This window comes from Babylonia areolata, chromosome 18, assembly GCF_041734735.1.
Source record: "Babylonia areolata isolate BAREFJ2019XMU chromosome 18, ASM4173473v1, whole genome shotgun sequence".
Lineage (NCBI taxonomy): Eukaryota > Metazoa > Mollusca > Gastropoda > Neogastropoda > Buccinidae > Babylonia > Babylonia areolata.
This window is the reverse complement of record NC_134893.1, coordinates 11,072,039-11,079,538: the sequence shown is the minus strand read 5'-3', so window position 1 is coordinate 11,079,538 and position 7,500 is coordinate 11,072,039. Positions and strand designations below refer to the sequence as shown.

Sequence of the window (7,500 nt, the reverse complement as noted above, 5' to 3'; positions counted from 1 at the left end):
TCATCGTCCCCTTCTTTGGTATCACCAACATCGTATGAGTGTGGTGCGAGTGAGAGGGGAATAACGGGAATCTCAGCTGATCTCAATACATGTAAGCATATAGAGAATGGCAGTTCAGATGTTTACGACTGTCTGTTTACCACGATTAAGATGCTGCAGCTCATCATCCATCGTATTAACTGCTGGTCAATCTTCCCTTCATTTCATTTTGTGAAAAACCCTTCCTTGACGGCACGAACAGACATCGTCCCCCCCTCCACACACACACACACACACACACACACACACACACACACACACACACACACACACACACACACACACACACACACATATATATATATATCAGAAGCGCACACACAAATATCACACACACACACACACACACACACACACATGTATATATCATATATGATAATAGTAATAATAATAATAATAATAATAATAATGAACATTTGTTGAGCGCTTTCCTCCCTTAAAGAGAGCTCAAAGCGCCTTACAATCAACATCAAACACACACACACACGCGCGCGCGCGCAATAACTCACAAAAAGAAGAAGAAGAAAAAAAATATATATAGCAGAAGCACACACACAATTATATACACCTAGCTCCTTTCCCCTACCATACTGCTGCTTCAAACAAAAAGCAAACAAAAGGTAAAATAATGATCAAAACATGAGTCTCTTCGACTGAGAGGACAGATCGCGATCACTGAATCAACAAGAGCCTTCGCTGTCCACACATGCGGCGAACGTTTCACACTTGTCCTCTTTTAGAGATTATTTACTTACGCTTATTTACCTTTCTCGGTCAAACAGAAATTTCGCAATGTTTTTCAAAGCTCACACTACATTAAAATCAGCTCGGGACTTTCCAAAGAAACAATAAGCAACAACAACAACAGCCAGTAAACGAGATTTGTGTCAGGGAAAGGGCGATTACTTCACGTCAGACCGAGCTTGCATACGTTTCCTCTTTCACCCCAGTGGTTGACCACACCACTCTCCACACAGACATATTGATTGACCCGCCCGTCTCCTTTACAAAGTGTATCACTTTCTCCTCTCCTGAACACCAATTCCCTTGTGAGAGAGAGTGTAGGTTACACGCTCTACTTGGTCGAAGGTTGCTTGGTCTGCTGGGTCGTTCGGCTACTGCAGTACATTGCTGATCGTGTTAAACTTTTGTTATTGAAGATCCCATCATGACACTTACCGCGTGCAGTCACTACGTCAAATATTCTCCCTCGTGAAACACCAACAACAAAACAATAATAAACAACATCATGTATATTCCGAATTTCCCTGTGTATCAACATTATATAGTCTTCGGGGTTCAGAATCCTCGTCTTTCTGACTGTTAAACTTATTAAAAAAAAAAATGTTTGGCTTCTTTGATCAAACATTAATTGTTACAAAAGGCAAGATAATCAATGTCGCAGAACAGAAAATCCATAGCGAAGCAATGTACGTATGTCTTCTACCAACTAAGACAGAATAATCTTCAGAAACGCTCGCTTCAGACCTATACCATAACAATGCTCCCCCAAATACGATCAGATCAGATCAGGGATTGGGGAGTAAGAATTCGGTCTGAATTGTGGTCAAGTTGTGTACTCTTGCTGTGATCAATGTTAGTTAGTTCAGACAGCTGTGTTTCCTGTAAACATACAGACACTGACAGGGAAGATGTTATGGAACATTGTATTCATCGCTCGACATTTCTGAAAACCGCTTGTGCTGGATGGCGTTAGCCAAGACACAGCTGTGAGGGACCACTGAGTAATGAGGCGTCACTGGGTTCGGACAAATCCATATAAGATACACCACATTTGCTAGACAGATGTCTTACCAGCCCAGCGCGCTCATCATGCCTTGAGTGCATGCGTATGTTTTTGTGTACCTATCAGAGTAGATTTCTTCTACAGAATTTCACCGTGTTGCCGTGAGTTCTTTTTTCAGTGCGCCAAGTGCGTGCTGCACACGGGACCTCGGTTTATCGTCTCATCCGAATGACTAGACGCTTCAGAGACCACTGAAACGTGACTGAGAACCATAGTGGAGTGGTGGCCGAGTGGTAAGGCGTTCGCGTAAGAAGCAAGAGAATCTGAGGGTGCTGAACCGAATTCCACACTCACCAGTACTTTCTCCACTTCCACTAGACATTGAGCTTGTGGTCTGGACGCTAGTCATATGGATGAGACGATAAACCGAGGTCTCGTGTGTAGCATGCACTTAGCGCACACACACACAAAAATAACAAGAGGGCAACATAAGGATTGCCCCTGACAAAATCGTGTGGAAAAATCCACTTTGGCAGGAAAGCAAACACATTTGCAGGCAGAAAAAAAAGGGTGGCATTGAACTGTAGCGACACACTCTCTGTGTTGTAACAAAGAGTAATGCAGTACAATACAGTGCGCTACAAAACAATGCAATAAGTCCAACACACCCCAACACAACACAAGCATCCCCCATCCTGTCAGCTGTCACCACCGACGCGAAGTGATGAAGAGGAAGCAGCGCCTTTAACAGGTCTATTCCCCCGTGAACGGTGTTTTTTTTTCTCTCCACTCTCCAGTTTTCTCTTTTATTATTCTCGGACAGAGAATGCATAATCATTACCAATATCTTTTGATTTCCCACAGGAATGATTTGTGTAATTTTGTCTTTTTCTCTTTTTTGTCTTTTCCTTTATTTTTAACATTTAAAGACCATTTTAAAAATATAGCTGAAACGAACACCACGCCATCTTCAAAAGGCGGTGAAGGGTTAAGTCCCTTAGTGTATCTGGAATTCGTTCGGGGAAAACTGTATTTTCTGCTGCGTTAGCTAAGCCGAGTAGCGAACTCCTATGTCTGAGAGATAGATAGATAGATAGATAGATAGATAGATAGAGAGAGAGACAGAGACAGAGACAGAGAGAGACACAGAGAGACAGAGACACAGAGACAGAGACAGAGACAGAGAGAGACAGAGAGAGAAACATTGCTGCCTCCTCTTTTGCGCCAAATTTCCAACGTTACCCATCCCAAAGTCTGATAGTTTGGTAAGACACTATCCATGTTCCATGTCGCTAGATGTTATTTGCTGATTCTTTCGTGTGATGAGGATGGTCTCGGATGAGGGTGAGGATGTTTTCTCCACAGTATTATTTTGTTTTTACAAGTAGGTGCAACTTCTATGAAGCTTTCCGTATAATTTCCGAATGGGATAGTTTAAACTTTGTGAGGATGGGTTCACAACTGGTCGTGTTCTCTCTCTCTCTCTCTCTCTCTCTCTCTCTCTCTCTCTCTCTCTGTGTGGTGGTGAATAGAAGCCTGTTACTTATCCTTCCACCTTCATTAAAACAGTCGAGTTTGATCGTGTTCGAGTTCGAGATTGAGTTTCTCTCTCTTCTTCTTCTATCAACCTGAAATTCGTTCTACAACACACTTCTCCTCCTCCTCCTCCTGCTCCTTGTCCTCCTCTGTATCTGAATCTATTTTAGAACTGACTCTCCAATAAAAGCAGCACGCAGCCACCGTCCTCCAATCCATGGGTATCCTTCCGGTAGGTGTTCAGTTTCCAGAGGACGGAGGAGCGAGAGGACTGAGCTTGTCACGTATGTCACGTGCCGTGTTGACCTGAGCTGGACCGAAAGTTGGCCGCAGTCACAAGGCTCAGTCATCGATCTGATCTCGTCATTCGGAAAATGAGCAACAATGACGGGGAAGAGGAGGAGACCTTGAAGTTGAAAGGGGTCAGGGGAAAGAGAGCGAGCGAGCGAGCGAGTGGGCGAGTGTGTGTGTGTGTGTGTGTGTGTGTGTGTGTGTGTGTGTGTGTGTGTGTGTGTGTGTGTGTGTGTGTGTGTGTGTGTGTGTGTGTGTGTGAGTGTGTGTGTGTATGTGTGTGTGTGTGTGTGTGTGTGTGTGTGTGTGTACGAGTAGCTGTGCGCGCGCGCGTATGTGCGTGTTCAAGAGAGAGAAAGAAATATATATATATATGAAGAGAGAGAGAGAGAGAGAGAGAGAGAGAGAGAGAAAGGGAGAGAGAGAAAAGAGAGAGAGAGGGATATGGGGACACTAAGATACGGATACGGGTAGTTTATTCTATAAAGCCCATAGCCCCTCTTGAAGGAGCCACAGTGAACCAACATTCCAAAACAAAATCTTACCGATGACAGAAGTAATAATGATATTATTATTATTATTATTATTATTATTATTATTATTATTATTATTATTATTTATATAGCGCTGAATCTCGTCCAGAGACAAATCAAAGCGCTTTCGCACCAATCAATCACACGCATGCATAACTCTAAAACTGGAGAAACTGAAGACAAGGAAGAAGCAGGGAAGGGAGGCTATTTTGGGAAGAGGTGGGTTTTAAGGCCAGACTTGAAAAAGGTGAGTGTGGAGACTTGACGAAGCGAAAGAGGAAGTTCATCCCAATTGCAAGGTCCAGAAACAGAGAAAGAACGGCGGCCAACAGTCGAGTGTTTGAATCTGGGTATGTGTAAACAGAGTGGATCCAAAGGCGATCGTAGTAAGCGAGATAGAGTGTAGAGGTGAAGGCAGCCACAGAGATAGGAAGGGGCAGACTTGTGAATACATTTATAACATAGAGTGCTGATCTTGCACTTTATTCTATGTGAGACAGGGAGCCAGTGGAGATGTTGCAAAAGAGGAGTGATGTGCTCAGATCTTTTCTTTCTGAGGACGAGTCGGGCAGCAGAGTTTTGTATGCGCTGAAGGGACTGAATGGATGAAGCAGGGAAACCAGACAATAGAGAGTTACAGTAGTCAATGCAAGAGAGAATGAGAGAAACGACAAGTCTAGATGTTGCGTCAATGGACATATATTTCCGGATGGAACTGATGCGCCGCAATTGACAGGAGCAGGATTGACATGTCTGACTGATATTTTGTTGCATGGACAGTGTGTTGTCAAGGACAACGCCGAGGTTCCTGACTGAACTGGAAAGAGGGATGGATGTACTGCCAAGTTTGATTGTGTCAGTTGTGATGGAAGAGAGTAAAATAATGATACACTGCAAACGATAAAATACAAATTGGATAATCCACAACTTATGGTAATTAACTGTATAATACATTGCGAAAGTTAAACGTATCATATAAGTAAATAGCAAATTGTTTTATATTAGTGCACTCTGGGAGTGATGGAGAGAGAGACAGGACACCCACCAAGCACACACACAACAGAGAGAGAGAGAGAGAGGTGGGGGTGGGGGAAATATACGAAGAGAGACAGAGACAGAGGCGGACACATAGACGCAACATGATGGCAATGGATGATCACCGAACTCCCAGAAGCAAAAGAGTCCATCCCTCGATCATTGCCAGTATTTTTTCAAAGGTCTGAAGCTGAACGCTCTCAAGCACCGTGGCCAACCCCCCAAGGCGTTCACTTCAGCATACAGTCTATATAACCTTAACCCCAGACACCGCACGCGCAAACTGTACGATCGCGCTTTTGGCTCATATATCGCCGCCGTTACGGTGTCGACCGTTTTAACCACCCCCTGTCAGATCCTATCTTTGGAACTGTAACACCCCCCAAGCCCCATCCCACCACCCCCAAGGCCCCAACCCCATCCTCTCACGCGACTTTTACCGTGGGGAAGACCAGTCTTGGATGGAGTGTTCACGATGGTTTCACACAGATGTGTGTCCATTCGTTGGTTGTGATGGAAGAAACGTGGGTAGCAGCTGAACTTGTTTTGCATTACACGATTATCATGCGTTGATGGCGCGGGACAGACCGCGGGTTGGGATGTGTGTGTGTGTGTGTGTGTGTGTGTGTGTGTGTGTGTGTGTGTGTGTGTGTGTGTGTGTGTGTGAAGCCTTTGCCAGACAGTTCTCAATCCACCCTGAACGGCCACAGACTGTTCTCAATCCACCCTGAACGGCCACAGACTGTTCTCAATCCACCCTGAACAGCCACTGACTGTTCTCAATCCACCCTGAACGGCCACAGACTGTTCTCAATCCACCCTGAACGGCCACAGACTGTTCTCAATCCACTCTGAACAGCCACTGACTGTTCTCAATCCACCCTGAACGGCCACAGACTGTTCTCAATCCACTCTGAACAGCCACTGACTGTTCTCAATCCACTCTGAACGGCCACAGACTGTTCTCAATCCACTCTGAACAGCCACTGACTGTTCTCAATCCACTCTGATCCACTCTGAACAGCCACTGACTGTTCTCAATCCACTCTGAACAGCCACTGACTGTTCTCAATCCACCCTGAACAGCCACTGACTGTTCTCAATCCACTCTGAACAGCCACTGACTGTTCTCAATCCACTCTGAACAGCCACTGACTGTTCTCAATCCACTCTGAACAGCCACAGACTGCTCTCAATCCACTCTGATCCACTCTGGACAGCCACTGACTGTTCTCAATCCACCCTGAACAGCCACTGACTGTTCTCAATCCACTCTGAACAGCCACAGACTGTTCTCAATCCACTCTGAACAGCCACAGACTGCTCTCAATCCACTCTGAACAGCCACTGCACATGACCTCCATCCTCAGAACATACGTTTTATGTGACTATTTCCGTGAACGAGCGCTGAACTCTTAACCTTCGATCTATTGTGCAGAGAGATGAATATGCGTAACTTCTTCTAAAACGAGTCGACCGAAGAAACAGCCATGATGACTGACAAGATGAAGGTTATGGCACGGCAAGGGAAAAGAGGAAAAGTGGGCAAGGATTCTGTGCGTGCTTTCCTTCCTCCGGTGTTCCCATTGAGTTGTACCGTGGACACACAGGCCTTTTTTTTATATCATAATTATTATTTATTTATTTATTTATGTAAGCTTATCTATTATTTATTCACTTTTTTTTCTCAAGGCCTGACTAAGCGCGTTGGGTTACGCTCCTGGTCAGGCATCTGCTTGGCAGATGTGGTGTAGCGTATATGGATTTGTCCGAGCGCAGTGACGGCTCCTTGAGCTACTGAAACTGAAACACACAGGCCTTATGAATTTTCTCTTCGTGTAAATGTAAAAAAAAAACAACAACAATAATGCAGCCCACAACTCAATGAAGGCACATCTCAGGGGCACCACTGGAGGTGAAGAAGAACGAAGGCTTATTCCGTGTTCGACTATGGTCAAGTGATCATCGTCAACACGGGGGCTGATCTGCATGCAGTTCTGGTTACTTAAAGAAGAGTGGTAGCCTTGTGATATAACGCGTCCACCAAGCTAGCGAGAGAATCTGTGGTGAGAGGGGGAATACCACACCCCGAAGTGTTTTCTCCCACTCCAGTAGTTCTTGAGTGGTGGTCTGGACGCTAGTCATTCAGATGAGATGACAAACCGAGGTCCAGTGTACAGCATGCACTTCGCGCACATAAAGAGCCCACGGCAAGAAAGGGGTTGTCCCATGAAAAGTTCTGCAGAAAAAAAACCCAACTTTGATAGGAAAACAAATACATTTACAGGTAGATTTTTTTTTAAAGGCTCACTATAGCGA

At 44.9% G+C, this 7,500-nt stretch overlaps 1 protein-coding gene across 1 annotated transcript in view; it reads right to left on the bottom strand.

The window, feature by feature from the left end:
• LOC143291928 (voltage-dependent calcium channel gamma-7 subunit-like) overlaps positions 1-7,500 on the bottom strand; it is a 205,560-nt gene that overhangs the window by 12,044 nt on the left and 186,016 nt on the right. The window lies entirely within an intron of this gene.